At 45.4% G+C, this 25732-nt stretch overlaps 1 protein-coding gene across 1 annotated transcript in view; it reads right to left on the reverse strand.

Moving 5' to 3' along the window:
- Positions 1 to 8851, reverse strand: part of LOC144823934 (coagulation factor XI-like) — a 69891-nt gene extending 61040 nt beyond the window's left edge. The window contains exon 1 of the mRNA XM_078682868.1: positions 8800 to 8851. The gene's annotated coding sequence lies outside the window, so the exon portion shown is untranslated. The remainder of the gene's footprint in view (positions 1 to 8799) is intronic.
- Between the last annotated feature and the right edge of the window lie 16881 nt (positions 8852 to 25732).

Raw genomic sequence — 25732 nt, forward strand, 5'->3', positions numbered from 1 at the left:
CGCTGTAATGGATGTTGCGTTGTAAAAAATGTGTTGTAAAGGTATGAGCTGTAAAGGTATGCATTGTAACGTCATACATCCGCCACTGCTGGGTAGGTCACAGCAAGAATATTTCTCCCTCGTTACCATGCATCGTGTGTCATCAGGGATAGAATTATAGACCAACTCAAAGAGTCTGTACTGCTGAAAATCCCACCCGTTGACATGAGCACATCACTGACCTGACACATGTATCGCTGAGTCCTACAGGCACTCAGGCAAGAATGCTCCAAAGGTTTTGTAGCGCCGGAGCAGTCAAAAACACATCTATACAGGTTTGGCGACATTTACTCAAAGGATCAGGCTGGAATGGGACTGAGTCAGTCCTCAGGCACATACATGTCCGACTATTAAAGGAAAACATAGCAGATACGTCCGTCTCTGATGTTGATAGTGCTGGGGCTAGCCGCCTGAGCCATAGAAGTCAAAGTGTTCCAGGCTATGGCACTATGAGGCAGAGCAAGTTCCCCGTGGCTCCCTAGCCTGACGCTCAGTCTTACCCACTCCCTCTGGTATTGTGATGCAGAAGACCCGGGGAGTGCTCAGTACTCTGGTGGATTGTCGGGTGGTCATCCAGGGCGCTCCTTCAGATGATGCATACAGTTCCTCTGATCCTGCTGGCAGGTCTGGCACAGTTACCCACCTTTCAGTGACTCAGTGGGGACACTGGGCACATGGGCCAGAGGCCACTGCTTCATCATGGTTACATGTTGCACCCGGTGAGCCATCCATCTTAGCCCTCAGGGCAAAGGCCCTTGCTCTACATGGCGGCCCGCTCTGGCGCACGGAGTCACTGACTTTAGTCTGCATATGAGCAACTGCAGCTTTATTCATGCGGTCCGCTCTGGCATATGGGGTCATTGACATTAGTCTACACACGGGCAATGGCCCAGTCAACAAAGCAACATCTTTCTTTACAGTGGCCCCCTCTGGCATATGGGGTAATGGACTTTGGCCTGCACATGGGCAACATCAGTTTTATTCATGGGGTCCGGTCTGGCACTTGGGTCGCTGACTTCAGTCTGCACACAGACAATAGCCCGATCAGTGCAACAGCTGCTCTCACACCTCACTAATGGGATCAACTCAACAGGATCCCCACTGGACCTTGCTCCACGAGGCTCTCCTTCTCATAGGGTCCTCTGGTCTCTGCAGGCAGGCACTGATGCTCCTTGTTCTAAGGCCGTTGGTCTTGATTGCCCAGGGAGTTGACCCTTCACCCAGCTGGGAGACTGACAGGCCTTAATTCCCAGTTCTGGTCACACAAGGCAGAACTCTTACTGAGCTTCCCCACGTTGTGGTACAGCCACTGGATGCTCGTGGTTGACAATTTGGAGGCTTTCAGCTCCCCATTTTATAACTAATTTTCAGACACAGATGCGATTTAGTGTCTCATGCTGTGGAGTTCATGTGGCGGGTGCCTTCTTTTAAGTGCCCACTGCTCTGTCCTGTCCTTTACCCTGGAAGCAGCTTGTCACAGCACAAGCTACTCCAACCCAGATAACCCAAGAACACAAGCCATAAGAGTTCCTTGTTGATGACACCCGAATGCAAGCCTCACAGACATATGCCTACCAAAGGTCCCTGCTCCACTCTGCATGATTCCCTTATCAGCCCCATCTCATGCCTCAGTCTTTCCCAGACCCACTGTACTTTGGACACTACGAGTCCTTTGTGAAGTGCACAGGAGAGCCTTTCTCCCTCTAGTGTGTCCCAGCCAGCTCTTAGAAATCCACAAATCTGTCTGAGAGTTCTCCTTCTCCACATGCCCTCCTCAAGACACTGGGCAAATATGGAACCCATAGGCCACCATGTATTGTAGCACTCCGAAGCACACATACATCATGCACACACTTGCACTGCGCAGCGATACATGCCAGCACCATCCAGGCCAAGGGTGAGTTCAGTACACAGAAGCCGATTTATACATGAGTGGGCCAGTAGACAGGTAAAAAGGTCTGCCCACACTACTGATAATCATTGATGCCACCAGTGTGCCCGCACTACTAACCTTTTTGGTAAGACCAGTAGCTCTTTACCACTTATGAGGGTAGTGCATTGGGCACTCCTCCCAGTCTCGGCTACGCTGTTTGTTTGCTGTGATACCGCCTATTGGTTTTGGCAAAGCACCAAAGCTGTGGTAATAAATGGAGGTCAAGCAGAAGGCACAGAACATTTGTCATTTTTTTCAAGGGGGGGTAATCAACCATATAATGTTGTATGTAGTTTACGTTAGTGGGACACAAGCAGGGCCGGACTGGCCATAGCGGGACCGGGCAATTTCCTGGTGCACTGCACGGGTGGGGGGCGGTTTTGGGCCCCTGGGGACCGTTTTTGTTACAGGGCCCTTTTTGCAGCATAGCTGCAAAATCGGCCCTGTACCAAAATCGGCCGAAAACCAGCCCCGACAAAGAACTCGGGGGCACCTCCAACCCCCCGAGTGGGGAGGGGCAGCCAGCCGAGCACTGTGCCAGGGCCGGTTGTGGTTCCCAGTCCGGCCCTGGACACAAGCCCATTACATTGAGGAATGAGTAACCAACAAGCGAATGCTATATGGAGTCCACCCCGAGTGGTAGAGGAGCAGCCATTGTAGAAAAACACATCAGTCCCAAGGAATCCACTCTAGAGCAGTGGACACAGCCCATAGAAAGAGGAGGATACATTCAGCTGTGCTACATTGGCTGAGAGGTCCATCCTGGAGAAGTGGCATCACAAGTGGTCAGACTTTTTGAAGAAAACAGAAGAGACTTTACATTCAGTAAACATATTAAAGAGAGAAAAGAGAAGGGTGCCAAATTAGGATTAAAGGCAGTGAAACAGAGGAATGTTCTGGCCCTCTGCTCTTTTAGAGCTTAAAACCCCCAAGCAGAGAAAATGCTACAAGACAATGCTGCTAACCTTGGTGTTTACGTGGTTGAGTAGTTTTACTCCAAAATAACTTATTACCAATTAACAACTAAAAGGTTGGAGTCATGGCACTATGGGCAGGAGTGACCATCTCTGGAGCTCCCTCACAGCAGTAACGCGCTGCGGAGGTATGCGAGTCTTGCCCGGCAAAGCACAGTACTCAAGGGGCGCCCGATGTTGGTCCAAAGTAGAAGAATATTGGATGATGGAAGAGGTTCTCCAGTTCCAGCATAGAGCACTTTCCCATGGTTGAGGCCTAAATTCCCACTTGTTTTGTATGCTATCCGATTATAAAAAGAGCTCCACCTCGCCCTTCTACAGGCCTCATATTTCAATGGGAGAAAGTGGTTTCTTGGATGAGTCTTATTCTAGAAAGAGCCTCACCCTTGGTTGGCCCTATGACCCTCTGTACTTCCATAGTCTTACAGTAGAAACAATCACATTCAAGTGAGCCGGAAGGAGTAGACATGAATGAGTGTTAATCAGTTTAGAAGTGCTCTCCCTCAAGGTCTGACCCAGTCACCCCATAGACTCTAATGGGTTTCCCTCACCCACACACAGTCCCAATGATGGCCAAATCTTTGCCAAGTATACCTTAGTGGGTCACTCACCTAGAAAGTCTTACTCATGGTAGGACTCAATAGCCCTTGGTATCAATGTACTTTACTCTAGAAAGATTCTCACACAAAGCCTGACTGAGTGGCCATACTCGCCACCTGTAGTCTGTTAAGTAACTCGTAGATTTAAGCAAATCTCGCTCATGGTCGCAGCAACATCAAAAAAAAGAGCTAATCGTGTTATTGGCGCTTTTCAATGGTGGCTCATCAAGTTGCGCCAATGAAGTCAATCTCACGCTCTGCTGCATCCCTCCCTCCAAGACACGTGTCTAGTACAGCTGATGCAGATGAACAAAGTGGCCAATTCCTACTTCTGGGATCTCATCCTCTACCCTTCCTGATTCCCGCCAGGCTTGTCCTTAACAGAAACCACCGGCTTACATACTTACAGCATACTCTAGGGAATTGGGAACTTTGCCAAACTTCTAGAGTGAAAAAGTACCATGCTCACCCCTATTGGTACACCACATGACAACCAACTAGACAGTTAGGGGCCAATTATGATGCCCTCTGTTAATCCCTGCACCCCGTGGCAGGCACCCTGAGGTGCAGGGATTAACACTAGCTCACTTTCCCTATGGGAGCATGTACTACGGCCTTAACACATGCTCCCTAGGGGAAATGTGGGAATGCGACCGCACCATATGTGGTAGCATAATAATGAGGCAGTCGTTACCGCCCACCGGAGACCGGTCGGTCCTGTTTCTGAGACGGTGTCTGGCAGACGCAAAGCAGCCCAACATAGTATTATCCCCCTTACATTTAAGCCCAGCAGTAATTTGTCGTTGCTTTGAAAAGAAAGGAAATCTGCATGCGGCACGTGCTCCATCCATGCACATATCTGCAATGGTCCGTGCCAGTGCAGCCATGGTGGGTACCACGGGGTGGGGGAGGGGGGGGGTTGGAATTGTTCCACTCATAGCGAGGAATCTTGTGCCTTTGAGGGGGTAGTACTGGCCAGAACTCCACATGAGTAGGTATAGTGCACTCTTAAACAGTGCTGTGGAAAGGATACCATGGGCCCCAATGTACGCAAGCAAAATAGAGCCCCCACCACCTGGTTTGGTAGTAAAAGCGGCCATCACTGGGCTGCAGTGCACTCCATGCTCAGATGCACCTGCCGCACTATTGATAGCTAGACTTCTGTTTAGCACCCACATCAGACCTCGGTCCACCAATTGGCACTTCTGCATCAATACAGATCATTTATGTATGGGTTTTCTAAAACGCCACGCGTTGACTTCTTATACAAATTAAATTAACAGCGCTCGTCCGACCTAGATTTCTTTCCCCAAAATGAACTACAAACAGGGATCCAAGGAGGAACAGATTACACAATTTCAAATCAATTGTCAGTTATTGAAGCATTGTGTTCAAATTCATGTAATAAATAGGTACATTCTTCATAAGAAAAAAATGTACAAGACACTACAAGAATGTATAGCTCCTCATTCGCTCTATATGCATGCATAAAAATAATCACTACCCTCGGTTCTTCCAATAACTTCACAGCGCTAGAAACCAAAGGTAACAGTTTTATATTCTGGCGATCTACCTTTGTGAGGGTTCTGTCAATTTTCTTCTGCCTTTCTCCTTTGTGTGTTTCCCCCCTCTTTCTCTTGGATAATGTCAGAGTGCGGATGGTCCCCACCAGCAACCACCGCTTTAAATTAAGAACTGCCTAAAGCACCCAATGAGCGAAGGAACAGGAAATCCACATCGAACTCTCAGCTCAATAACTGACATTAGCACACATTCACGTTTTTCCCTTCCTTTGTGCACTGAAATCAGGGCTGGCTTTAGCACCAGTGGCGACCCATGTGACAGGGTTTATTTGGCGCTCCCTTACTATCAAACTCCAAGGGTGGGGCCCTCTTGTCTCTACATAGCCCATCTGACGCACGGTTTTAATTTGTTATAAAGCGCTACTCAGGGTAGGGTGTCACATTGCTTTACATCACAGACACATTATTCAGAGATAACAAATCTTACAGTTTGTAGGAAATGTTACATAAAACAAGGACTACGGTAGAGGAGACACCTGCCATCCATACTGGCAGGCAGTATTTTTTAAGAGTGCTTGGTCTGGATAATGAGACTGGGGAAAAACATAACATTCTAAGGAATGGCTTGCAGTTTACATGCAGCGCTTTGAAGCTAGCCTATAGCTTACTGTGGTAAGTTAGGATTGAAATGTTTTTAACTTTAGTTGTGCAAACAGCTTTTACAATATGAGACAGATCGACAGCAAAAGGCAAAGCCCAGGCCCTCGAAAAAAAAACACAAATTAAAAAAGATATACAGGCCCTTGTGGCTTGGATTGTGGGAGGACAAAGAAAAAAATGCAGAATGGGGAAAGAAAAAGAGAGCTGGGGGGATAAGGGAGCAACATGAGAGCACTGGAGGTTTGGGTGGGGTGGAGTAGCACAGACAAACACTAACACTCTCTCAGTTTTAAAACTTTTAAAATGTTGGCTACTTTACAAAATATAGTCTTTTCACTCCCTCAGTACCCCCTACCAACCTGCATTCCTCTACTTCTACTGCCCCTGAAGCCCCTTTCATGTGCCCTGCTTGTCATATAATGTAAACAGTTGCAACAGAAATACTATAAATAATCAATCAGCATTAACACATTAATATATACTGCTTTGCTGTGAAAAAGTGTGTCTGGTTTAGCGCATAATTAGGAAGTAAAGTAAACCATAAAAATAGTGCGGAGAAAGAAATCAAAGTGCCGAAATGTGCACTTCCATGGGGGCGGGGGGAGGGGGCTCTAATCATAAACCAACAGATTATAGTTTCTACCAAGTGACAACATGTGGGGAGCAGTACAAAATGTATCTGAGCGAAGGCACCAGAATTCCTGCAGATGAGACTGGATGTGAACTCATCCCGTTGTCTGACTCCTGGAGGAATGTATTACTCATTAGTACACTGGGGGGACTTCTACAATACCTCAAGCATAAACCCCACTCTACCCTCTAACGACAAGGCAGACACCCAGATGGACACTGACTGCACAGCACATGACAGGTCCAGCATCTCAAGGTCACCGAACTGGTCTAGTTCTGCCTCAAACACGCAAAGTGCTCTAAAGGAGCTGTTAGATGACACAGAACTAAAGTACTACTGGATTATCCATTATAACGCATGTTTACAATACACAGAGTATCACTTTGGAATACCCTTCCCATTTCTGTCTTCTTTTAGCAACCACTTTCAGAGGCTTGCAGGACCAACCAAGTGTTGTGATGCACAGAGTGCACAATACAACCTCCCCACTAGCTTTTCTATAAGCAAGTGATGATGTGGGAAGAAATAAACTCAATGTAAATTAAAATCTACCACAAAGGCCCTCACTACGAGTGGTCTCTTAATTCCGATGGGGAGCGGGGGCTGGTGACAGTTACTGGCCCACCTGGAATCATGAGATCTTTGGAAACAACTCACGTCTCTCAACTTTCACTTTTAGATTTCCAGGTGAAAGTCTGCCCCAGAATGAGGAGTTGCTGGGGGAATCATACCTTGAGTTACCGATTCCATGGTAATTCCTCATTTCTTAATGGACTCTCAAAGTCCAACTCCTATTGGGCAAGATTTTCACCACATCTAGGAATTACCTGCTCCAGGGAAATTGGGAAACTCCATGGGTGGAGAAAATTCGCCTGATTTTCAGGGCCACTTACAATGAGGGCCAAAGTGGGAAAAAACATAATTCAGCAACTTGGGTTTTCATCTTTCTCTCCTTCAGTACACGTTTTGGAAGGCATACAACCATGCAGTTAACCAAGAGCTTGACCTCCCAATTGTATGAGCACACAAATCAAATATTCTATTAAAAAAAGATACATTTTAAAGCAGTAAAGGCTACACATTTGTACCGCAAACTGGGTCCTCAAGGACCTGCTGGAAGCTGTCACTCAAGTTTCTGGAGAGCAGTTTGAGAAATGATTTAATACAAACAAGCTAAATGAAAGGCTGAGAGACATCTTTGCCATAGCACACCCTCTCACTGCTCAAATTCACATCTGACCACATAACGTGCATGAGCTGTGAAGAGAAGCAACGTGCGGGGGGGGGGGGGGTGGCGATCGATGAGAGATACATGCAGGGTGATGGACAGGGGGAAAGACATCAGGAGAGACAGAGATGGCTGCAGGGACAAGCTGGAGACTGGCTGGTGAGAGGTTACGGAGCTGCAAGGGCAGACGGACAGAAACATCCATCCGGTGCTCAGTCCATCCGGTGTTCAGTGACAGCTCACCATCTGAGCGACACATGTCTGTCAAGAGTGGGATCTGAGGCTGAAGCAAATTACACCCGAGCCTATTACTTTCAGATCCAGGAAAGAAAAAAAACTGGCGCGCACTGGTGGTGAACCTGGCCGCTCAGATCACCATTGTAACAGAAAAGCAAAATGACATGCTGAAATGAAAATCATTAATAATGGATGGCAGCGGTGGCTGGGTTCATAGTGCCTTTGAATTATGAGGGGCGCATCGTAGGACCAAAAAAACACGTTAGAAAACCCCTGCCTTCTGCAGGTCTCTCCCTCACCTCCTACCCAGACACAACAGGGCCGGTTCCTAATTGTTCGTCGTGTTTTCAAACGCTGGCTCCACCGGGCATGTTTTTTGGGAGAGAAAAACACAAAATGTGTCTAGGTTTCGGCTTTAGAAGGCAGCTCTGAAGCTCCCTTTCACAGCACTGGAGAACATACTTTTCTCTAATGGCACAAGTACATTTTTACCTGAATCAAACAAATGTTCGTTTATTGTTGTAGCCTGGGGATACGAACATGTTCTATTTACGATATTCAGTTGAAAATACTGTTTGTTCTATTTCCACTCACCGCACACCACGCCAAAGAACTCAGCAAAAGCTCTACTCCCTAAAACACCCAACGGGACCCCCCTCCCCCAGTGCCTGGTTTAACTCACCACCATTAGCAAGGGGGCCGCATTTATTGGCAAAGGCCGCTCTGCCTGCGGGTTACAGTGGCCTGGCGGGGGCCACGGATGGCAGTAAGGCTCTGTGGCCGGTTGACCGATGTCCTAAAAAGACACGGACCGCAGGTGACCCTTGGGCACCGCCCCATCGCCCAATGCCCACCCCATCGCTGTGCGTAGGTAACGCTATAACAGCTTCACCAATTAACACAAGTTTCAATGAAACGTTCACTTAAATGTACAATATCACACAATACTCAGAAAATTGTTTTTTTTCGCCTCACCTTGTGCCGCCTCTGCCGGGAGCTGCTGTCCCTGTTCGGGTGGTTGTCGAAGAGTCCCTCTCGTGTACCAAGAGCGCGTTATTTAAGGTGCGGGAGAGGGGCGGGGCCAGCTAACGCGGAGGCGTGACTGACAGGAGGTGAATTACATCAGAGGCAGAGGGGGTAGTGAAGGGGGCAGGTGATTGCGTAAAGTTTGGGAGGAACAGGGCTTTAAGTGGGATGAAGAAACTGTGGGTCTCTCAAAGGGGCGTGATTGATGTAATTAAGGATGTGGCTTAAAAGCTCAGAAACTGAAAATCTGTGCTTAACATAGTGTGCCGCCAAACTGGTATTTTGCAACTTCTGTCATTACATCCAGATATATGATGCAACAAGTAACATTACACTTACAACAAGCCAGTACTAATGGCTTTGTCAATGGTTGTTAGTTGCCTAAGATAAAACAAAGTCATAACTACGGCTTCATAGTATAGCTAATTGAAAATGCTGAATTCTACATTGATGAGACCGTGAAAGGACTATACCGAGTCTCTTTGGAGTTACATCAAAGGCAGCGAAGGGTGGAACTGCTGCAGAGTTGAAATTTTTTTTTGCATCCGGATGCTGAGGACTAAAATCTAAAGCCCGACAGTGCCCCATCTCAGCACCTACTTTTTAAAACTGCCGGTGCTGGGCACCGCCAAGACCCGGCCCACTTACAACCTGGGGAGGAAGATAAGTAAAGGGCGGGGCGTAAATCGAAGATAATTTAAGTTGGACAGACAACGGATCGCAGATGAAACTGCTGGGGCAGCCTACAAAGGGCAATTGTAAGGAGCGGTGTGCGGATTTATATATGCACGTTTGCCTAAAAGGTTTAAAGCTGACTATAAATATATCTCTATACCTGACTATATAAATACATATTCACTCATGAATTTAAATTCGTACACAAAGAGCGCTGCCTGCAGTGAAGGGTGGTTGAACCATGTAATGCGTGTGTCTCGGTGAAGCGCCGTGTGGCCTCCAGGTACATTCAACAACAGTGGTGATGAGGCCCAAGGGGGGCAAGGACAAAGAGAGCTGCGGCACAGCCCCATCCGGGCAGAGGGGGGGGGGTGAAGGGGGGTAGGTAAGGCAATGAAAGCAGAGGCTCTTGTGAAACGTGGGAAAAGGAGAAGCATCCAACTTAAGACAAGGAGAGACCATGAGCGGTACAAAAGGGGGTGGTAATGGACGGAGAATCTGAACCAATCAAACACTCACACCCAGTCAAAAGATCTGGGTTTAATCCATCACCGTTCTTTAGCCCACTCTGCCACCCCAGTTCAGACATGGCTATATGCAAATCAGTCTGACCCTGTGCCTCATGGGAACAGTCCAGCCCGAACTGCCAAGCCATGCCTTCCCTGGACCGGAAACAAGCTTCCGAGGACCGGTTTCTGGCATCACAGCTGTCTTCAGCCCGGCTTGCTTGAATCCTGTGGCAAAGTGAGCAAGGGACTCACGTCTGAGCATACCCTGCCACACTTATGGCGGCCAAAAGCGGTACAAAAGGGGGTGGATATTGGACGGAGCATCTGAACCAATCAAACACTCACACCCAGTCAAAAGATCTGGGTTTAATCCATCAAAGTTCTTTAGCCCACTCTGCCACCCCAGTTCAGACATGGCTATATGCAAATCAGTCTGACCCTGTGCCTCATAGGAACAGTCCAGCCCGAACTGCCAAGCCATGCCTTCCCTGGACCGGAAACAAGCTTCAGAGTACCGGTTTCTGGCATTACAGCCGTCTTCAGCCCGGCTTGCTTGAATCCTGTGGCAAAGTGAGCAAGGGACTCACGTTTGAGCATACCCTGCCACACTTATGGCTGCCAAAAGCGGTACAAAAGGGTGTGGTAATGGACGGAGAATCTGAACCAATCAAACACTCACACCCAGTCAAAAGATCTGGGTTTAATCCAGCACCGTTCTTTAGCCCACTCTGCCACCCCAGTTCAGACATGGCTATATGCAAATCATTCTGACCCTGTGCCTCATAGGAACAGTCCAGCCTGAACTGCCAAGCCATGCCTTCCCTGGACCGGAAACAAGCTTCCGAGGACCGGTTTCTGGCATTACAGCCGTCTTCAGCCCGGCTTGCTTGAATCCTGTGGCAAAGTGAGCAAGGGACTCACGTCTGAGCATACCCTGCCACACCTATGGCGGCCAAAAGCGGTACAAAAGGGGGTGGTAATGGACGGAGCATCTGAACCAATCAAACACTAACACCCAGTCAAAAGATCTGGGTTTGGCCGCCATAAGTGTGACAGGGTATGCTCAGACGTGAGTCCCTTGCTCACTTTGCCACTGGATTCAAGCAAGCCGGTCTGAGGACGGCTATAATGCCAGAAACCGGTCCTCGGAAGCTTGTTTCCGGTCCAGGGACGGCATGGCTTGGCAGTTCGGGCTGGACTGTTCCCATGAGGCACAGGGTCAGACTGATTTGCATATAGCCATGTCTGAACTGGGGTGGCAGAGTGGGCTAAAGAACGGTGATGGATTAAACCCAGATCTTTTGACTGGGTGTGAGGGTTTGATTGGTTCGAATGCTCCGTCCATCACCACCCCCTTTTGTACCGCTTTGGCGGCCATAAGTGTGGCAGGGTATGCTCAGACGTGAGTCCCTTCATCACCTTGCCACTGGATTCAAGCAAGCCGGGCTGAGGACGGCTGTAATGCCAGAAACTGGTCCTTGGAAGCTTGTTTCCGGTCCAGGGAAGGGATGGCTTGGCAGTTCGGGCTGGACTGTTCCCATGAGGCACAGGGTCAGACTGATTTGCATATAGCCATGTCTGAACTGGGGTGGCAGAGTGGGCTAAAGAACGGTGATGGATTAAACCCAGATCTTTTAACTGGGTGTGAGTGTTTGATTGGTTCGGATGCTCCGTCCATCACCACCCCCTTTTGTACCGCTTTGGCCGCCATAAGTGTGGCAGGGTATGCTCAGACGTGAGTCCCTTGCTCACTTTGCCACTGGATTCAAGCAAGCCGGGCTGAGGACGGCTGTAATGCCAGAAACCGGTCCTCGGAAGCTTGTTTCTGGTCCAGGGAAGGCATGGCTTGGCAGTTCGGGCTGGACTGTGCCCATGAGGCACAGGGTCAGACTGATTTGCATATAGCCATGTCTGAACTGGGGTGGCAGAGTGGGCTAAAGAACGGTGATGGATTAAACCCAGATCTTTTGACTGGGTGTGAGTGTTTGATTGGTTCGGATGCTCCGTCCATCACCACCCCCTTTTGTACCGCTTTGGCCGCCATAAGTGTGGCAGGGTATGCTCAGACGTGAGTCCCTTGCTCACTTTGCCACTGGATTCAAGCAAGCTGGGTTGAGGACGGCTATAATGCCAGAAACCGGTCCTCGGAAGCTTGTTTCCGGTCCAGGGAAGGCATGGCTTGGCAGTTCGGGCTGGACTGTTCCCATGAGGCACAGGGTCAGACTGATTTGCATATAGCCATGTCTGAACTGGGGTGGCAGAGTGGGCTAAAGAACGGTGATGGATTAAACCCAGATCTTTTGACTGGGTGTGAGTGTTTGATTGGTTCGGATGCTCCGTCCATCACCACCCCCTTTTGTACCGCTTTGGCCGCCATAAGTGTGGCAGGGTATGCTCAGACGTGAGTCCCTTCCTCACTTTGCCACTGGATTCAAGCAAGCCGGGCTGAGGACGGCTGTAATGCCAGAAACTGGTCCTCGGAAGCTTGTTTCCGGTCCAGGGAAGGCATGGCTTGGCAGTTCGGGCTGGACTGTTCCCATGAGGCACAGGGTCAGACTGATTTGCATATAGCCATGTCTGAACTGGGGTGGCAGAGTGGGCTAAAGAACGGTGATGGATTAAACCCAGATCTTTTGACTGGGTGTGAGTGTTTGATTGGTTCGGATGCTCCGTCCATCACCACCCCCTTTTGTACCGCTTTGGCCGCCATAAGTGTGGCAGGGTATGCTCAGACGTGAGTCCCTTCCTCACTTTGCCACTGGATTCAAGCAAGCCGGGCTGAGGACGGCTGTAATGCCAGAAACTGGTCCTCGGAAGCTTGTTTCCGGTCCAGGGAAGGCATGGCTTGGCAGTTCGGGCTGGACTGTTCCCATGAGGCACAGGGTCAGACTGATTTGCATATAGCCATGTCTGAACTGGGGTGGCAGAGTGGGCTAAAGAACGGTGATGGATTAAACCCAGATCTTTTGACTGGGTGTGAGTGTTTGATTGGTTCGGATGCTCCGTCCATCACCACCCCCTTTTGTACCGCTTTGGCCGCCATAAGTGTGGCAGGGTATGCTCAGACGTGAGTCCCTTGCTCACTTTGCCACTGGATTCAAGCAAGCCGGGCTGAGGACGGCTGTAATGCCAGAAACCGGTCCTCGGAAGCTTGTTTCCGGTCCAGGGAAGGCATGGCTTGGCAGTTCGGGCTGGACTGTGCCCATGAGGCACAGGGTCAGACTGATTTGCATATAGCCATGTCTGAACTGGGGTGGCAGAGTGGGCTAAAGAACGGTGATGGATTAAACCCAGATCTTTTGACTGGGTGTGAGTGTTTGATTGGTTCGGATGCTCCGTCCATCACCACCCCCTTTTGTACCGCTTTGGCCGCCATAAGTGTGGCAGGGTATGCTCAGACGTGAGTCCCTTGCTCACTTTGCCACTGGATTCAAGCAAGCCGGGCTGAGGACGGCTGTAATGCCAGAAACCGGTCCTCAGGAGCTTGTTTCCGGTCCAGGGAAGGCATGGCTTGGCAGTTCGGGCTGGACTGTTCCCATGAGGCACAGGGTCAGACTGATTTGCATATAGCCATGTCTGAACTGGGGTGGCAGAGTGGGCTAAAGAACGGTGATGGATTAAACCCAGATCTTTTGACTGGGTGTGAGTGTTTGATTGGTTCGGATGCTCCGTCCATCACCACCCCCTTTTGTACCGCTTTGGCCGCCATAAGTGTGGCAGGGTATGCTCAGACGTGAGTCCCTTCCTCACTTTGCCACTGGATTCAAGCAAGCCGGGCTGAGGACGGCTGTAATGCCAGAAACTGGTCCTCGGAAGCTTGTTTCCGGTCCAGGGAAGGCATGGCTTGGCAGTTCGGGCTGGACTGTTCCCATGAGGCACAGGGTCAGACTGATTTGCATATAGCCATGTCTGAACTGGGGTGGCAGAGTGGGCTAAAGAACGGTGATGGATTAAACCCAGATCTTTTGACTGGGTGTGAGTGTTTGATTGGTTCGGATGCTCCGTCCATCACCACCCCCTTTTGTACCGCTTTGGCCGCCATAAGTGTGGCAGGGTATGCTCAGACGTGAGTCCCTTCCTCACTTTGCCACTGGATTCAAGCAAGCCGGGCTGAGGACGGCTGTAATGCCAGAAACTGGTCCTCGGAAGCTTGTTTCCGGTCCAGGGAAGGCATGGCTTGGCAGTTCGGGCTGGACTGTTCCCATGAGGCACAGGGTCAGACTGATTTGCATATAGCCATGTCTGAACTGGGGTGGCAGAGTGGGCTAAAGAACGGTGATGGATTAAACCCAGATCTTTTGACTGGGTGTGAGTGTTTGATTGGTTCGGATGCTCCGTCCATCACCACCCCCTTTTGTACCGCTTTGGCCGCCATAAGTGTGGCAGGGTATGCTCAGACGTGAGTCCCTTGCTCACTTTGCCACTGGATTCAAGCAAGCCGGGCTGAGGACGGCTGTAACGCCAGAAACCGGTCCTCGGAAGCTTGTTTCCGGTCCAGGGAAGGCATGGCTTGGCAGTTCGGGCTGGACTGTGCCCATGAGGCACAGGGTCAGACTGATTTGCATATAGCCATGTCTGAACTGGGGTGGCAGAGTGGGCTAAAGAACGGTGATGGATTAAACCCAGATCTTTTGACTGGGTGTGAGTGTTTGATTGGTTCGGATGCTCCGTCCATCACCACCCCCTTTTGTACCGCTTTGGCCTCCATAAGTGTGGCAGGGTATGCTCAGACGTGAGTCCCTTGCTCACTTTGCCACAGGATTCAAGCAAGCCGGGCTGAGGACGGCTGTAATGCTAGAAACCGGTCCTCAGGAGCTTGTTTCCGGTCCAGGGAAGGCATGGCTTGGCAGTTCGGGCTGGACTGTTCCCATGAGGCACAGGGTCAGACTGATTTGCATATAGCCATGTCTGAACTGGGGTGGCAGAGTGGGCTAAAGAACGGTGATGAATTAAACCCAGATCTTTTGACTGGGTGTGAGTGTTTGATTGGTTCGGATGCTCCGTCCATCACCACCCCCTTTTGTACCGCTTTGGCCGCCATAAGTGTGGCAGGGTATGCTCAGACGTGAGTCCCTTGCTCACTTTGCCACTGGATTCAAGCAAGCCGGGCTGAGGACGGCTGTAATGCCAGAAACCGGTCCTCGGAAGCTTGTTTCTGGTCCAGGGAAGGCATGGCTTGGCAGTTCGGGCTGGACTGTTCCCATGAGGCACAGGGTCAGACTGATTTGCATATAGCCATGTCTGAACTGGGGTGGCAGAGTGGGCTAAAGAACGGTGATGGATTAAACCCAGATCTTTTGACTGGGTGTGAGTGTTGGATTGGTTTGGATGCTCCGTCCATCACCACCCCCTTTTGTACCGCTAAGGAGAGACCATGGGCAAGGGAAGGGTGAGCAGCAGGGGAGGAAAGACCGCGTGCACCCTGATTGGACGAAGCGAGTCCTGGGAGCCAATCAGCACTGCGCGTGTCCCTGAACAGGCAGAGCCCAGATCTGGCCAAAATACACATTTCATTGCATTGCAAACAGTCTGAACGGATAATAAACAGCCACAAGGGCAGCCCACCCCAATCAACTGAGCATGGGGTCTGGACTGGGGGTAGGGCAGGAGCACATAGGAGCCCAGAGCTCTCTCTGCCACCAGAGACCTCTTGGATAGTAAGGAAGCGACTCCTGGGCCAGTCTTACACTCCAATGACCCCCAAAGCATCGCAATTGCAGGGGCGGCTCTAGGCTCATGGCGGCCCTGGGCAGGGAGTGTAGGTAGGGGACCCGGAAGAGGGGGTCCGGGTGGGGCGGAGCGCGGAGGCCAGTGGGGGGGCGGGGGGGGGTGTCAGGGTGTTTGGAAACAGAGCTGGAGCCACCAAATCCCTCCCAGGGGCCGCCACGCAAATATGTATCCATCCTCAGAGGATTATTATATTAACGATATATATTGGCGTGGTGGCCCCTGGGGTTTGGTGGCCCTGTGCAGGTGCACAGCTTGCACATGCCTATGGCCGCCCCTGGCAATGCCCTGCTAACGGCAGCCATTCCTTGCAGAAGAAGTGTGCACACACATGCACACCCTGTGTATGGTCCGTCTTCCTTGGGAGGTGGACGTTGGTCACCGTCTCCCCCAAGCAGAGTCTCAGCTCAACCTTCAAGAGTTAGACAACTGCTGCCTTTTACCAGATTGTAACATTCCACCCGTGCAAAGCTGACTACTTTTGTACTTCGTTAATTACTCCTCTGGGTGACCTTGAAAAACAATCATTGGCATAGCCAATAGGTCTTGCCTTTGGGACCTTATAAGTGTTTAGCCAGAGCTATTGGCTTTGCCAATGTCTTTAAGCTGTGGCGTAGAACAGCGTGGCTGTTGTGCAGCATGTTGTGAGTTTATAATAATAAAAAAGTGGTGTTATAAGCATTTTTGTTACCCTATATATAACCAAGAAAACAATATGCATGACTGAACGACCCTGTTAAAAGAATTACCATAATACATGTCTTCTAGTTCTTTATCCTTGCAATGCAGGCGACTGCTTCCTGCGTTTTCTGATGCTTGTTTGTTATAGGTTTTTTATTTGTTATGGGGCAGACATAACCAACGGGAGGTTGGAGGTTGGGAAATAGCACCTGAATTACAACACAAGCAGTGGACGGACACTAGGGGAGAATCAGATGCCAGATTCAGAGGGCAGAGTTGGTGCTTTGCTAATGCTGAGGTGGTGCTGTGCTGATGCTGAAGTGGCGCTGTTTTGGTGCTGAATTACTGCTGAGGTGGGGCTGCACTGGTGGTAGAGCACTAATGCAGAGCTAGTGCTGTGCTGATGCCGAGATGGTGCTGTGCCGATGTTGAGGTGGTGCTGCGCCTGTGCTGAGGTGCTGCTGCGCTGGTGATGGTGCACTGATGAGGAGGTGGTCAGGGTCGGATTGTCCGAGGGGCCGGTGTCCAGTTCCAGTGGTGGGCTGCTTTTTTGACCAGTCTGGGGGCCGATTTGGGTGTTTTCTGTGTTACTCAGATTCCGCCAGCGACCCAGTGGGCACCTGAGCGGCCTTTCTGGAGACAGATGAGCGCTCATTACCTCCCTTTTATCAAGGGGCAGAGGTGTCACTCCCTTCTCTTGCTGGGCCAACCCATTAATATATGCTGATCGAGCGGGGCAGGGGTCCTGAGCAGAAGTGGCCTCACTTCTTTTCAGGTGTGTTTCACCAGTGTAAACTAATCAGTGCATTTTTTTGTTTCTCCCCCCCCTATTTAATATAATTTGTTTCGCCGAAGCAGTGTTTTGCAGATAGACAAAATGCATATGTGGGACACTTTTTTTTAGCGTGCCTGGGCTGATTTCTTATCCTAATCCAACCCTGGAGGTGGTGCTGATGCTGAGATGGTGCTGTGCAGATGCTGAGGTGGTACTGTGGTAGTGCTCAGGTAATGCTGAGTGATACTGAGGTGGTACTGAGTGATGCTGAAGTGGTGCTGAGTCATGATAAGGTGGTGTTGAGTCATGCTGAGGTGGTGGTGCTGCATTAGTGCTCAGGTGGGGCTGAGCTGGTGGGACAGGGGACAGCAGAGAGGCTTGCCTCGCCCGTCCATGGCTCTCGAGTGTGAATAGCCACATTGATAGCGCTGTCTAACTGAGCAGCAGCAAGAACTCATTTGCTTTGCATGTGGGCTTTATAAAGGCAACAGCTGCTGCACGTAACAACTTAAGAGTATTAGCAGGGCAATCACCTGTGCTGTCTGAAGCAATCATTTAACTTTGCCCATTTGGTCTCCTCGAGTAGGGAGAAACCCAAATGGATCTAGTACCCGATAAAACTAGGTAATCCCAGGAAGAAATTATTGTAGGATGACATGTTGCATCCAACTGTCCATTGATTTGACTTTGGACATTTGTGTCGCATCATTAGCGACTGAATGAATGAATCAATCAATCAATGAGTAGTTTGTGGTGTCAATTAATAAAAATTGTTACAAAAATTCAAATAAAATCTCACATACTTCGTTACAATTAATACATACCTAGCGCTTTTTGATATGTCATATCTACTAAAACAAACAAAGACGATTTTTACAAAAAGAGATAAAATCGATAGAGTACTGGAATGAATCCAATAAATCAATTCAATACTGATCGGTCCTTCCCCTTATGTGCAAACTTTGCAAGTCTTACAGTGGAGGGTTGGAGTCACCGAGTTATAAAGTGCATTCATAATTATCTTCAGAATGTTTAACCCATATTTTAAATAAAACGTTTCGATGTTCTTTTTAGTGGCTGAATTAGTCGCGGTTTTTACCCCTACCCAAGTTCCTGTGTAGAGACTGATTATGGTTTGCCGGTTTCCCCCAGTCTTGCAGTTTCTGCCACACCAGACTCCGATTGACTCCGTCAAAAGCAGCAGAGTAATCCATGAAACATGCACAGATGGTAGCTAAGTTTTTCTGCCCAGACTGATCTATTAAGTAGGTGAGAGCTAAAATGTTGGTCGTTGTAGATGCTCCTGGCCTACAGTCGGTTTGGTACGCATGTAGAATTTCATTTTCATTAGCCCAATCCTGTAGGTCTTGCAGGAGAACTGAGAGCCCAGCGGCAACACAATCCTAGAGTCTTCAAGACAACAACCCAAGCCATGTTCAGGACTTGCAACCATGTGCCTTGAAGTTGAAAGTTTGTGTTTTGACGCTATCCTGCTGCTGAACTCCCAAAACAAACAGCTCCATCATCTGAGCAGCAGCTTGCTGACTGCCATGCCCTGAAGATGATCCACTCCCAAACCTGGCATCTTGGGGGAGGGATCTCCAAGCTAATGGAGCAGCATCTGGATCCCTGGGTCCAAATATGAGGCAGCAAAAATAAAGCACTAACACGCAGGAGGAAAGCCACGCTGCCCCCAAGGAGGCATCAGAAGACAAGGGTGAGGGTGAGGGGGTGGGGAAGGTTAACCCTTCCAATGAAGACAGGAAACACCTGCAGCAGGCTCCGCTTGTGTTTGCTAGGGGAAAGGTGGGGCTGCAAGAGGCCCATGTATTCTAATAAAAAAGTTGCATTTATTTAAAAAATAAAACACTAACACCACTTGTTTATTAAAAGGGAGATCAGGAGGAAGGTGGTCAACACAGACATGGGAGGGGGCGGGAGCAATGCCAGCACGGACAATGGGCGACGCTCGGCCACGGGAGCAAAGCTTGGAACACAGGCACTAAAGTAAGATCAGAGGCAAAAGAGAAAGTAGTGCACTGACACTATATATGGCCGATGGTGAAATAATCCATTTAAAAGGGTTAGTCTGCAGGGCGGAACAAAAGAGCCAAAACGCTGGACAAAGCAAAGCATTAACCTATCACACCAACCTATCACACCAAAGGAATTTTGAAAGGCTACCTAAGGAATGAATGAAAGTGATGGACATGGTGAAAGCCCAGAGAAGGAGAGACAGCTGTTGTATTGCCTAGTGGTTGTTTTAGAACTTTCTTCTTAGAACCAATGACATCACAAAATGTGATGCTATGTAACATAGAATGTGTTAGGTGCATTTGAATTTCTGGACTTATAAGACTGTGGTCTGGTTCGTTGATGCTGAGTAGATATGACCTTAGGTGAACAACCTTTACAATGCAACTTTTACAACGCACTACCTTTACAACAAAACTTTTACAACGCTAAAACCTTTACAACGCATGATTACCAACGCAAGATTTTACAACGCAAGTACCTTTACAACGCAAATACTTTTACAACGCAAATTAGTATGTTTTATATAGTATGTTTTATATTTAATTTTATTTCATAAAAAATGTTTTATATTTAATTTTCTTTCTTTAAAAAAATTTATATTTTATTTTTTTGATTTATTATTTTTATTGTAGTTTTAAAAAATGTAATTTAGTGAAGTTGTTTAATTAATTTATATTATTATGAAATGCATAAAATACTTTAGTTTCTAAAAATAATACTTTAGTATTAAAAATTTAAAAAAGAGAAATAATATTGTAAAGATTTTTGAAAATGTTGTAAAATATGAAATGGTATAAATACTCCTGTATATTGAGAAAACAATTTAGTATTATTTTTTTTTTTAAAAAGAGTATTATTATTGACACATTTATTGAAAGATAAAATAATATTGTTTTGAAACTCGGGTATTAAATTTAATTAAATTTTAGAAATACTCCTGTATATTGAATTAATACTTTAGTATTTAATTTTTTTTTAAAAGTGTTAATGTTGATAATTTTAATGAAAGTGGTTTTGCAGAAAGTAATAATTTAGATAATTAATACTCTGGTATTTAACTTAGAAAAAATATTGGGTAAATATTAAAATGTATTATTAATGTTGGAATAATTAATTATTGTTAATGTTAAGGAAAAAAATGTTGAGTAAAGGTATTAATTAAATACATATAACTTTTAATACATTTATAAAAAATGTAAACAATTAATTAAATTATTTTAAAAAAAATTAAAAATGTATTAAAAGTGAAAGGTTAAATATATAAATTAATAAAAAATAATAATAGTTGTTAAATTATTTAATACTAATTTTTTTTAAAAAGTTCCCACGATTTTGCATTGTTTTCAATGGAACAAATTGTCCTTTAATTATTTCCATGGATGAAGATGGTTGTTTCGCGGGACTGAAAAGGAAGGTGTAAAAGAAGAAGAAAGGGGATCTTCTGAAAAGAAATGGAATAAGCATACAGGTAAGGATAATATTACAATATTTATGAAGTAATAACTTATTAAAAAGATGGAAAGATAAAAAAATACATTAATAAAAATAAAGACGACTTTGTTTCCTTGTTTTTTTATTAAAAAAAATATAGTAAATAAAGCATTTTTTTTAAAGGAATTTATACATATTTTATTGTATTTTAATATATAATATTTATTAAATAAAAAAATATACAAATATTAATGTAATTAAATAGTCCGGTTTTCATCTTTGAAGCTTTCGATGACGTGAGGACGTAAACTTGAACGTAAGCGGCCATTTTGCAGAGCATCGATGGAGGAAGCAGCTGGAAGCTGATCTGCGTCTAGGTAGGAAACATTTTGCATATAATTTATACATGTTAAGTTAAAAATGTATACATATATTGTAAAGAAAGGATAAGGAGAGATTGCAGTTTACGTATGTAATGTAAATATTGTAAAATAACATATCGCCGATCATGTTATTAGAGTATGACTATGTCGGGTCTAAAAAAGTTAAAGAGAAAAGTTATTTGTGTTTAGAATTTATTGATTTAAAATAACAAAGGAATGTAATAAATTGTTTTATTGAACGAATTTCTTTAAGAAAAGATGACAATAAAAATGCATTTTTCGATAATATCTTGCTGTTTTCTGTCAACAAAAAAAATGTGAAATGTGGTTAATTAACGTTTTAATAAAGCTTCTTCGATTTGTTACTGTAATTTTAGTTACAAGCGATTATTAGATAAAAAATGTCCTTTGTTTGCGTTGTATTTTGTAAGTATTATGGCTAACAGTGAGAGTATGATTTTGAAGGAGGGATTAATTGTGTGGCTCAATGGTTAGAGCGGCAGACCCTGATGCAGAGGTCTAGCCCGGGACCAGGGTTCAATTCCCTGCCTCGGCGGGTCTTGGGCTCAAAAAAAAATTCCACGGACCTGATAATTCTCGCCTCGGTGCCTATTCCAATCATGGAGTCCCACTCTGCAACTCTGGGCAATAGCTTGCTTAATCTCCACAACGGCCCCCACAACGCTAAGGATGCCTGGCCTCCACCTTGGGGGTGCCCAGGAGTGGACTCCTCACAGGGAAAGCCAGGATGGGTTCCACAGCGGTATTCGTACAAGCGCCTTGAGACCCTTGCGGGTGAGTAGTGCGCTATACAAGTATCAATTTACAATTTTATTTACAATTGTTAATTTTGGTTTGGTTTGTACGATGAAATACTATAAACTTTATAATTTAACAATTTAACTAGTAGAGGTGGAGAAGGGAGAATATGCTTTCTTTGGAGGTAGAATTGTAACTATATTTCAAAAATTGATGCGGATATTAGAATTAAATTAGTAAATATCTAGGGTGATATAGTGAGAAAATGTTCTGCAAGGAGGTAGTTCTTTATTTAGGATGCAATTATAATGCTATCATATTTTTGAACTATGTAATCGAAAAACCAATACGATGGATCAACATATGATAATAACAAGGAGTGTGAAAGAGTTTGATTTTTGTAAAACATTTTGTGCTTGTAACCAAAATTTATATGAAAATTACATGGTTATTTAAAGAAGCTTTTTCAAAATATTTTTTAATTGAAAAAAAATTGAAGATATAATTTTTAATTTAAAAGGCATTTTTATTGAAAATAATATGTTCTCAGATGGATGCAAAATTGGAATGCATTTTCACTTTCTGTAAAAATAAAAAATAAATGGTCTCATTTATACTTTGCATTGTTTGGGGATTTTTGATGTTTCATTAATTGGTGTTATTAAGCTTGAAAAAATAGGAGAAAAAGATATAAGGTAAAAAAAGGTAGGCTGACCCGACGAAAATTTAGTAAAAAAGTTTTGGAAAATTTTTATAGCCAATTGTAATTAGTGTTTGATTAAATTTAGGGCAAAGCAGGAAAGTAAGGTGAAAAGGTGATTTAGAAGCTTAGAATGTTAGCCACATTTTTAAGGTAGTCTAGAGCCACAGACAACGAAAACTGTTGCATAATACCCAATAGTCTCTCAGACATCCTTTGTTTTTTGTGTAACTCGTGGGTTTAGACTACCAGTCAATGTTTGTGAAAGTCTCATTTCTTGAAAACTTTGCTCCTTCTTCAAAGTTTCCAAAAAAGAGTAGAAATTAGGGAGTGGTTTTCTAATTGTATGGTTGAAGGAGTTATGCCATCCCTCCATACCATTATTTGTTTTAGCTTCTCCCTCTAAACAGCTCGTGTAACAGTTCCACCACTCCACATGGAAACGTGGCTTCCTCCTGCGACCCGATCTGCTTAGGTGCCCAATCCATGTGTCTTCAAAATAATTTAGGATGAGTGCCAATTTGTCTTCATTTACATTGTAATAATTTGATTCTGTAATGGCAGTGTAGTACTCATCTACACTTTCGGGAGGCACAATACAAAGAGCTGTTAATTTTTTAACTCAACTTGTAGTTTGCTATCTGTTGAGTATTTTGGAACCAGGGTTGTTTTCTGTAACTTACGCCAGAATGCCTGGGAAAAATGGAAAAAACAACCCTGAATTTGGGTATCCATGTACTTTTTACTGATCACATTGATCATGCTCAATTCAAAATCGACAATAATTTTCCTAGGACTTTTGGTTGTTGTATTTTTAGTAACTGATAAAAGTTCAGTGTATGTTGCAGAAGACTTATCAGGCAGTAAACTATATACTAAGGGGATCACATTATGGTTAATTTTAGCGTGTATAGTGTAAATTTGGGTGAAAGGATGGGGTGTACTTTTAAACGTCCCATCCATCATTCAAATTTCACTATTTTCTAACTTAACAAGGTTGCGGGGTGTACTAAAAATTAGAATACGTTTTTGAGGGTTTTCGTTGTCATGGAGAAGGAAGGGTTCATCAGCAAACAAAATAGTAAGTTCATGTGGAATAACAATGTCAGAAAAGGTATGAGGTGTTGGTGTTTGTGTGTTACTTGCCTGCTTTTGTCTTTGTATAATTCGCCTCAGATTAGGAATTATAGGCATATTACTAGCAACATGACTGGGGATATGCTGTGCAATCTCTCTTAAAATGGATCCAGTAGAATCATTGGAGGTGCTTGCAAGTTCTTTCATCTCATTTAAGGTTTCCCTTACATCAACCTCCATTGCAGAGGCAGAGTGGTTCTGATCAGTTGTTTTAATAATAATATCTTCATGGGTAACCGCTCTGCCGCTGCAATGTGATGAATAGTATTGCACGCACCTCCAATGATTTCTTGGGAAACTTATCCTTTCTTTGCAATATATGTATCCTGCATGATTAAGTAATTTGTTTCCTTTTCTGGACTTTATGTAAGAAGCTGTTTCCCGAGCACACATTATCTGTGAAGAAAAAATGTTTAATTTTAGTATGTGCATTACAATGAAAATTCAGAGATAATCATAATCTACATTTTCCCAACAGCTGCACCTTCATGGAGTTAGAACAGTAATTCTTACTTCTACACTATCCCACATTTTACCTACTGCTGCACCTTCCTGGAGTTAGAATAGTAATTGTTACCATTACACTATCCCACACTTTCCTTACTGCTGCACATTCCTGGTTTAAAATTAGTAATTCTTACCCCTACTCCATCACACACTTTCCCTACTGCTGCACCTTCTAGGAGTTAGATTAGTAATTTTTATCCCTACTCTATTCCACACTTTGCCTACTACTGCACCTTCCAGGAGTTAGAATAGTAATACTAACCCCTACACTATCCCACACTTTCCCTACTGCTGCACCTCCCTGGAGTTAGAATAGTATTTCTAACCACTACACTATCCTTCACTTTCCTTACTGCTGCACCTTCATGGAGTATCATTAATAATTGATACCTCGATACCATCCAACACTTTCTCTATTGTTGCACTAACCTGGAGATAGATTAGTAATTGTTACCCCTACTCTATCCCACACTTTCTGTTCTGTTGCAGCTTTTTTGGATTATGTTATTTGAAGTTTTGCCTATTGTTATTTACTCAAGTTTTGAATTTTCATTTTATTTACCTTTTTATTCCGGAGCTTTTTTCTTGGTCTGGTTTCTGGATTGTTTTCTTGTTTTTTGCTGGTCTTTTTTGTGGTTTGGTCTTCTGGGATTTGTCCTTTGATGTGGTGTTGAGAAGGTTTATGTGAGTATCTGAAAAAATGAGAAAGAAACGGAAATGTAATTTTGTATTTCAATATTTGTGAGACAGTCAGAAATGTCAATATTTCTGTGCATAAGTTAAATTTCACTTTATAGTACCTACGAACTTGAGTATACTTTTCCTACTGCTGCACCTTCCTGGAGTTAGAATAGTAATCCTTACCCCTACACTATCCCACACTTTCCCTACTGCTGCACCTTCCTGGAGTTAGAATAGTAATACTAACCCCTACTCCATCCCACATTTTCCCTACTGCTACACCTTCCAGGAGTTAGAATAGTAATTGTTACCTCTACACTATCCCATACTTTCCCTACTGCTGCACTTTCATGGAGTTAGATTAGTAATTCTTACCCCTACTCCATCCCACACTTTCCTGACTGTTGCACCTTCCAGGAGTTAGAATAGTAATTTTTACCCCTACTCTATCCCACACTTTGCCTACTACTGCACCTTCCAGGAGTTAGAATAGTAAATCTTACCCCTACACTTTCCCACACTTTCCCTACTGCTGCACTTTCCTGGAGTTAGAATAGTAATTCTTACCCCTACACTATCCCACACTTTCTCTAATACTGCATCTTTCTAAAGTTAGAATAGTATTTCTAACCCCTACACTATCCTTCACTTTCCTGACTGTTGCACCTTCCAGGAGTTAGAATAGTAATTTTTACCCCTACTCTATCCCACACTTTGCCTACTACTGCACCTTCCTGGAGTTAGAATAGTAATTCTTACCCCTACACTATCCCACACTTTCCCTACTGCTGCACCTTCCTGGAGTTAGAATAGTAATTCTTACCCCTACACTATCTCACACTTTCTCTACTGCTGCACCTTCCAGGAGTTAGAATAGTAA

The sequence above is a fragment of the Lissotriton helveticus genome, chromosome 1_1, assembly GCF_964261635.1.
Source record: "Lissotriton helveticus chromosome 1_1, aLisHel1.1, whole genome shotgun sequence".
NCBI classification, from domain to species: domain Eukaryota; kingdom Metazoa; phylum Chordata; class Amphibia; order Caudata; family Salamandridae; genus Lissotriton; species Lissotriton helveticus.